Raw genomic sequence first — 8104 nt, 5'->3', positions numbered from 1 at the left:
ATCTGCTACTACGTATTCGACAAAATTGAACCAACAAAATGAGAATTATTGTCTATCAAGAGAAAAGCTATTGATATCGGGAGACATTGAATCGAACCCAGGCCCTGTTTCTCATGTAACGAGTACACATACAGCACATACAATACTGAGAAATCTTTCTATAGCACTGTTGCAGGCTCGATTAGCTCAAAAAGGATTTAAGGCACTAGAATGTACCTCAGATGGTTCATGCTTCTTTTTTTATGTTGCCCACCAGTTATGCAATGAGCCTTCCTATCACATGAATGTGCATGCTGCTGGAGTTGAATCCATCAGAAACAACCGTCGAAAATTTATTGGACCCATTACAGAGCTATGGTGCGTTTGTTGTCACAGCAACATACATGGTGTGATGCACTTATTGTGCAAGCAGTTTGCAATGTATTAAATGTTACTATACGTATGGATGAATCCATTGAGGGGTGGGCACCAGTAACTGCTATCAGTCCTATAAGCGGACAACAGGAAACTACCGTGATCACTGGACATCTAGATGGAAGACACTATGTTTCAGCACTTCAATTAGATTATTATAATGACAGTATTTCAGGTTATGAAATCAGCGGTGTTACCAAACGGTCAACAATTATTCAGAGCCTGGTAACAATTGATTAATTAACGATGGCCAAAAATGATGTAAGTGTCAGTAATAATTTCTACAAAGCAGTGCCAAAAAAGAGCTTATATGAGGGAATCTATCAAGCGGAAGAGACACAATCACTTGAAGAGTTCAGGGAAAAGAAAAACAATGCAAAACGCCAAAACAGATCTGAAAATATTAAAGCAGCAAGGGAACAGGAAAAGAAAAGCAATCCAGAACATATCAGAGACCTAAACAGAAAAGGATAAAACCATTTAAGGAAAGCTATGCAGAGCTTAAGGCTAAACCAAACTGAAATTTGTCAAGGTCAAGACTCTATTAGTTATTCCATGTCAAAAGTGATTCAGTCTTTTTCGTGATAAGATAACACATGACACTGAATATATGTGCATTTGCTGTGATCAGTTATGGTTCAGATCATCTGTTTCTAAGTGTAACAGTATCAAATATAGTGACAAATATTCGCAAGGTTTGTTGGAGGAATGTATAACTGGCACAAAAAGTGTTAATATTACTGAATGGATCTGCTCTACTTGCTAAACCTGATGACATTAACAATATGACCTGGCAACAAAAATCAGACCTTATTCAAAATTACCCTGTCATCTGTGCAACGAACTTTGAACACATGGTACAGCTCTGTATAGAGGATGTGTTAACGAGTAATCTTATGCCTATTGGAGAAATGGTGTACTTATTTTACAGGGTTGAATTCCAGCAAAGGGGATTACCTCATATACATGCATTGTTTTGGGTATCTAGTTGCATATGAGAGCCCACCGTGCTGTTACACAAGAAAACTTCAGCCTGCCAATTTTAAACAATCGCGGTAACTTTCATATCCACGAGTAACGACAGTGGCACTTTGATTTAGATATGATTTGGATACAGCGGTTGCCAGTACTGTATTAGCTTCGTTTAATTGCTCCAAATTTACAGCATCTGAATTGGCTGTCGCACTTTTTACATGGATCAGTTTATTATTGTTGAGGTTTAAATTATTAGTCATTTCCACGTTTCCATCCTTTTTTTAAAAACGGAGAAAGATCAACACTACTTGAGGCCTGTGAAACTTTTTGATCGACATATGATTTATTTACAAGATCATTCAAATCATTTGAATTTCTATAACTAACAATTTTATTTCCACCCATGTTAATATCCTTGTTTTTATCCAGTTTTTTCTTGAGTTTAGTTGGTTACCTATTTACGGTTAACAGCTGACGTTTTGTCTATTGAGTTTTTTATGCTGTAGATACTATTATTATTCACTTCAATATCGCCTTGCATAGTACCTCCCGTTTTGTGTAAATAGTTACTAAGTTAATTGATTGCTTGATGGCCACTCATAGCTGCTTTTACATTGTTGATATTGAAGTTATTCATGTTGAAATTGCCGGTCCTAGCTATAGAACCATCCCTTTTCATATATGGTGAAAGATCTCCTAAATGTTAAATTTTGGCTATTTCATCATCAACATAAAATATATCTGCTTTTAATATCATCGAGTTATCAATGTACAATTTTGTTGCTGCATCTTTGTGATTAATAGGTTCTTGTAAGCCAGTTATTTTTTATTTCCCATATTAATTGGATTTTTCACATACATTTTTTTATATCATCGTCAAATTTCGTGTACCATTGACAGAATTATTGATATGGCACAGGGTCGCTTTTACCATCTCTTGGGTTTGCTATATCCTCGATATGATTGAAATTCATTTTTAAAGGGCCTTGCATACCACCATTCGAACGATCTTTTTTCAAATAATGTGTTAAATCTATGGGAGGGGTACTTGAATCATCACCATTTGCTTTAATGTGATCATATATTTGCTTTTTTGTCAAAACATCGCTATCACCCATGCCAGGTTTGACATTAGTCAGCTTTTTGTTTTGTATGTCGTACGTTCCTTGTTTGTCTAATATGAAACCAATTCCAGGAGGTCCACGTATAATTTGAGGACCATAGGTTTGAGAAGTACTTTGTTCATTAAATATTCCTATATATGTTGTTAGGTTAGATATTTTCTTAGATCATTCCATAAAAGTTTCTTTTCACAATTCTTTGTGGTTTATCAACATGCAAAAAGGAATATGGCTTTTTGGTCGCTTTAATATATTGATCTTTTAATACACCTAGCTCACGTGATATTAAATTCCGTTCATTGGTGCCAGGAAAAATGGCTACAATTGAATCTGATATCCTTTGGTGTTTTATAGTAAGATTGGGAAAGGTAGAATATAGAGCAATTCTTATGCCGTCCTCTTATAACAGTCTGTCAATGGCTTTTGATTTTTTCCGTTACGTAATCATCGAATATCACTATTTTTTGAGCATCATCGTCCATCAGATCTTCAACTGGTGTAATAATATCATTGCTATATACCAAAAGATCATAACCAATATTATTTCTGATACTATCAAACATTTTTATCATTTGCTGATATTTGTCTTGTTCAATATTCTTGGCATATAAATAAATCTGATCATAATAAACTAATGGGGACATCAATATATGGTAAAGCAAATTGGTTTTACCAGCTCCTGACGGTGAAGTGATTAACATCCGAACTGTGTATCATTTGGCATATAATCATATAGTTGCTTGAAATTTGTTGGTTTATCTTTACAATCGTAATTCGGTATATTCATATATTATTGCTTAGATAAAAAGGGATAAGTTAAGATAAGTATTTTTAAGTTGAGATAAATATTTTTATGTAAGCAATTATATATGGACATTCAACAATTTAAACAAATATCTAATTCAAAAATAAAAGCAGGGCAATTGACAAACCAAGTTAAAGATACAATCAAAGAGTACCGACATGAAAAACAAGATATGCAACTTGGTCTTACCGAAATTTCAACCAATTATCAAAGCTCAACAAGAAGTAAAAGAGACAATTGATGATAAACAGGATAAACTAATTGAGCAGTTACAAAAAAACCAACAAGCATTGACTTCATGTTAGAAGATATAGAGGATATTACATGGCCGCGCGGGAATACGAATTTTATCTTCGAGTGCTGCAAGTATCTCTCACGAGTGAGCGAAGCGAACGAGTGAGAGATACGTTCAGCACGAGAAGATAAAATTCGTATTCCCGCGCGGCCATGTAATGTTCTGTTTATTATGTAGATATTTATGAAATGTCTAGATTTAAAACAATTTGTTTTATTCATTTCCGAAATGATGAAAAAGTGTTCACCAACCACTAAAACACGCATGTTGTGTAATATGAAACAAGATATGAAAGATATGAAAAACAAATCATGATAACGTAAAATTTTGCAATAAAACTGTTAATGTGGTAGATAAGAATTATATTAAAGCACAAAAGTATCGTACAATGAAGAGGAAGCTCAGGTTTTATTGGCTAATCGTGTTCGTTACCATGACGACAGCTATATCCTCACATGTGAAAGATAAAAATGATACGTTCACTGCGCGCGGTGAAGATATGATTTTTTAGTAAAAGGAGAAATCCTGGTATTTCATCAGTATCTATATGATAAATTGCAATAATGACTTATCTTCCCGATAAACAACCAAAAGAATCAGCTAAAATGCCAATTGGCTATAAACCAGCTATGTTAAAATTTAACCTTGGCAAGCGTTTTAGTATTGATGAAATAAAAAAGGTGACTAAGTACAACCTATATATAACAAGTGATATTTTTAAGGCTTCAATGGAAAAAAATCTAGATCTTGATGATTATGACAGTGGGGTTGGTAAGTTGCCAAAAACACTCGGACAACGAAAAGGGACTTTATCGAAAGGTAAACGGAAAGCACAAAATAAGGATCAAATTGATAGATTAGATGAGGACACTAAATTGATACAAAAATACAGAAAAAGAATTAAGATCATTGATGAAGGAAGTGAGACAATCGGTCAAGGATTGAAATACACTCAACCAAAGCGAAATGCTTATAAAATCAAAAGTAATGGACAATATGGTGGTCTAATGATACAGGGGCACCCAACGAATCTGTTCCTCACATTATCTGTTCCCCAGAGGAATCTTGCTGGCTGGCAAAAATACAGGTGTTTCGATGAGCTGGCTGGGAAATTTTGTTATTGATAGAGGTTTTGCCTGGGAATTACTGACTTTTTCACGCATTTCAACCCGAGATGGGCGTAGAAACTCTGAAGACTGAGGACGACTAAAAAAAAAAGAAGAAGAACCCCTTCCCTCTTCTAGAGAGTAGTCACAAACATACGACTGCTGGTCAGAGTGATTGCGCTTGTGGAAAAAACCTGTTTTGTCCCGGTTTTGTAGCTTTTGTGCGGTCGTTTTGGATCGAGGGATTTGAAAGCGCGCGGAATTCTTGGCTGGGAAATAAATTTGATCAGCTGGCTGGGAAACCATACAATTTTATCTAGCTGGCTGGGAAATTTCTTGTGTGTCTTGGTGGGAAAAAGGTACAGATAATGTTTTCCCAGCAACACTGAAAAACACCTGAAAATGCCTTAATAACATTTATTTTCATTAACTGGGGTATAATAATACATTTTCCAACAAATTGGTCGTTGGGTGCCCCTGATGATAGATGTTCCTAAATTATTAAGATAGTTACATCTAGTTGCAATTAAGGATGGTAAAAAGGTGATTGATCGCCCAATCGACTTTGATACAACTGATTTACTAACCAAACGATTCAACAGCAAAAAGCAGTACAGCCCTCTTTCCAAAATGGTTTTTGATGAACTGAATAGGCTGAGTCAAATACCAATGCACGAAACAAGCCGCAAGTCGCAAAAGATTGGCTCGGGAGTGGTTTATTTCAGCAATACAAATGATTTAATAGACAGGTTAGAGTTGCTTAGCGGATCAAGATTAGCTGGTAATAATGATGTAAAAACTGAATTCAGTCAAGTAGCTCATACATCAAATAAGCTTGGGGCTATTGATAATCATGAGCTTAATGAACTTTTGAGAGAATATGTAATATAACCAAAAAATATGTAATGTGCTGTTATAGTGTACCACAGAGCTATACATATTTCAAGTGTAAATAGAATAAAACTAGGTCAACATAAAACTGAAATTTTCCCGATAAAATTTGATCCTGTTATAAAGCGTGATAGAGATAGTCATTATGATCTTCATTTTATACTTGACGTTTCGTATGTTGCAGCATACATCATCAGAAGTGACGGTTAAAACTGTCAAGTATAAAATGAAAATGTTTGTAACCGCTGTTTGTTTTCTTTTCCTGTTGAAATTGAAATGGCCAAAGGACAAAAGTATTTATGACATAATGATCTTGCTTTAGATAGAGTAACGATGACTTTCTCATGGCATAATATCAGTGAAAAATACAACAATAATTCTATAAAATACTCCGCAGATAACGGAAATACATGGGAAGACATCAATTTTACTGATGGAATGTATTCGTATGATGATTTAGACGATTATATACAAGAAATTTTGGAACGTAACGGGGATGACAAAGAAGGCATAAGATTATCTTTCATATTATCTAGTTACAAAGTAGTCCTTGAACTAAACGTCTTTGGCAACTTGATATGAGAAATAGCAATTTTGGAGACCTTATTGGTTTTGATCACAAATTGTTGCAAAAAACTGAGACTTCAGTGAAACTTCCAAACATAACTAATAGTGTCGATGCTGTTATTATTGGTTGTGATATTGTTTCTGACAGCTTAGTTGATGGTAGAAGAAGTGATACTCTTGCCTTTATTCCAACTGATAATTTAACCAGGAGCTACCCTTTTACTTTCGAACCACGAGGGGCTCTTTATAGCCCAGTTTCGAATTCAATCATGTCATAAATGAGAATTACAGTTAAGGACAGTCTTAGTGGATTTATTAATCTTAATGGTATTAATTAGTTCATGACGCTAATTCTTAGACAAGGACCCATCAACATGTTCTTCAATAATGAAAAAAGGGAACTCCATAATATAATGAAACGTGAATTTAAGACAAGATAAGATCCTGAAACGGGTCGATATGTTAAAAAGCATATTTATGGTGAAGGCTTTGTTTCTCATATGTTTGAAAAACCAGTTGTAAAAAAATCAGGCAAAGCAATTAACGAAACTGTAAAGTACATTCCAATCATCAAGGAAACAACCATGGAAGCTAAAAAAGCTGGTGATAAAATCATTTCGATGTTACGGAAAAAACAACCAACTGTGACAAATCAGTTAAACGATTCTCAAATAGCTGATCGAGTCGAAAGGTTGCTTTCTGGAGGGCGTTTACGGAATAATAAAATGCAAAATCATGTAATGTACTGATATAATGAAATCAATCAGAAACCCAAAATACGTTGAACGATATGAAGACGTTGTTTTTGAATTAGAAACAGCTCTTGATACAGGAAACCCTAGAAATAATAGGTCTCAGAAAAAAGATCATAGATTTGTTGTTTGATAACAGCAACAGCATAACCCCATTGGATTGGCACAATGCCGGAATAGGAATATCTTTCAAAGTTAAAAAATTGGGTAATGCCAATGTTGCTGCAAATGATTTAAACGGCATAGTAAATAGTATTGATAAATTCGTAAAAGATATTGATGTACGACTCAATGGTAAAATTGTGTATGATTGCAATGATGCCAATCATTCTGTGAATATCAAAAAAATATTGGAATATAGTCCTATTTATTCTAAAAGCACAGTCACAAACGATTTCGTTTTTCAAGATACCAGTGCTCATGATGAACCGAGAGTAGCTCAAGCCAATTACAATGCAGGTTTCTTGGAACGAAAGAAAATTCTTGGTGCGTCATCTGTCGTTGATTTTGAACTGCCTTTGAACAGGTATTCATCTTTTAAATCACTGGTAAACGAATTATTATCTTCCACAAGAATTGAAATAAAATTGATGATTGAATCTGACAATAACCTTATTTGGCAAGCTGCTGATGATTGCCGGGTTATGATTATGAAAATGCAGTTATTTGTACCAAGGATTGTCTTCAATTCTGAAGGACAAACGTTGTATAGGAGTCAATATCTTTGAGAGAACATATTGCGAGAAGCAATTCTACACAGCAAAGATAAGGTCATTTTACCATATGTTCTGGTGAATCGAAGCTTCGTCATGTTTTTGTTTTTATAATCGATGATGCTAATTTGGATAACCAAGCAGCTAATCCATTTTTGTATGACACGTTTTCAGTATCAACAGATTTAAGAACAATGACAAGAACAAATTTTCAAACACTGAGTCCAGGGGCGTAGCGTCCATATACGCATATACGCCCGTGCGTACAGCTCAAATCCGGGAATCCTTATTCCATGGAGGCATTAATTTTTTAAAGTCATTATAAAATCGGGCCAAGCTTTTTAAATTTCGAATTAACTGGTGTCTCTGTGTGTGGGTATTTCCAGTATCTTTTCATTAACCCACACAGGCCTTGCCATCCAACATTGTTGGACACTGTTGAAAAGTGTTGAATGACAAAGAGGT

General features: G+C 34.7%; 1 pseudogene; it reads left to right on the top strand.

Annotated features, from left to right (window-relative positions):
• Positions 1-4173: 4173 nt before the first annotated feature.
• Positions 4174-5607, top strand: LOC137970838 (uncharacterized; annotated as a pseudogene).
• The last annotated feature ends 2497 nt before the right edge of the window (positions 5608-8104 follow it).

Source organism: Montipora foliosa, chromosome 1, assembly GCF_036669935.1.
Source record: "Montipora foliosa isolate CH-2021 chromosome 1, ASM3666993v2, whole genome shotgun sequence".
Classification (NCBI taxonomy): Eukaryota; Metazoa; Cnidaria; class Anthozoa; order Scleractinia; family Acroporidae; genus Montipora; species Montipora foliosa.
The sequence above is the reverse complement of the archived record's forward strand: the minus strand, read 5'-3'. Positions and strand labels throughout refer to the sequence as shown.